The sequence below is a fragment of the Poecilia reticulata genome, linkage group LG19, assembly GCF_000633615.1.
Source record: "Poecilia reticulata strain Guanapo linkage group LG19, Guppy_female_1.0+MT, whole genome shotgun sequence".
Taxonomy (NCBI): domain Eukaryota; kingdom Metazoa; phylum Chordata; class Actinopteri; order Cyprinodontiformes; family Poeciliidae; genus Poecilia; species Poecilia reticulata.
Window position 1 is genome coordinate 7,773,409 of NC_024349.1, and position 1,259 is coordinate 7,774,667.

General features: G+C 49.4%; 1 pseudogene; it reads left to right on the top strand.

Annotated features, from left to right (window-relative positions):
• Positions 1-1,259, top strand: part of LOC103481793 (mucin-5AC-like) — a 29,066-nt pseudogene that overhangs the window by 16,163 nt on the left and 11,644 nt on the right.

Here is a 1,259-nt window from a genome sequence, read left to right on the forward strand (position 1 = left end):
GCTCCAACAACACCCACAGCGGCTCCTACTACAACCACAGCAGCTCCAACTACAACCAAAGCTGCTCCAACCACAACAACTGAAGCACCAACTACAACCACTGAAACACCAACAACATCCACATCGGCTCCAACAACAACCACAGCTGCACCTACAACAACCACTGAGTCTCCAACTACAGCCACAGCGGATCCAACCACAACAACTGAAACACCACCAACAACCACAGCGGCACCAACAACAACTACAGCGGCTCCAACAACGACCACAGCGGCACCAACAACAACCACAGCAGCTCCAACTACAACTACATCTTCTCCAACCACAAAAACAGAAGAACCAACAACCAAAACACTTCCAACTACAACCACAGCTGATCCAACCACAACAACTGAAGGGACAACTACAACCACAGCAGCACCAACAACAACCACATCAGCTCCAACAACAACCACAGCTGCTCCAACCACAACAACTGAAGCTCCAACAACAACCACTGCAGCTCCAACTACAACCACAGCTGCTCCAACCACAACAACTGATGCACCAACAACAACCACACCAGCTCCTACTACATCCACAGCAGCCCCAACAACAACCACAGCTGCTCCAACCATAACAACTGAAGCACCAACAACAACCACTGACGCATCAACTACAACCACAGCAGCTCCAACAATGACTACAGAGGCACCAACAACAACCACAGCAGCTCCAACTACAACTACATCTGCTCTAACCACAACAACTGAAGCACCAACTACAAMCACATCAGTTCCAACAACAACCACAGCTGCTCCTACTACAACAACAGCAGCTCCAACTACAACCACAGCAGCTCCAACAACAACAACAGCAGATCCAACTACAACCACAGCGGCTCCAAAAACAACCACAGCAGCTCAAACTACAACCACAGCTGCTCCAACCACAACAAATGAAGCACCAACTACAACCACAGAGGTTCCAACAACGACCACAGCGGCACCAACAACGACCACAGCGGCACCAACTACAACCACAGTAGTTCCAACTACAACTACAACTACTGCGGAACCAACTACCACCACAGCGGCTCCAACTACAACCAAAGCTGCTCCAATCACAACAACTGAAGCACCAACAACAACAGCAGCTCCAACTACAACCACAGCAGAACCAACTACAACCACAGCTGCTCCTACTACAACCACAGCAGCTCCAACAACAACAATTGAATCACCATCTACAACCACTAAAGCACCAACAACAACCACAGC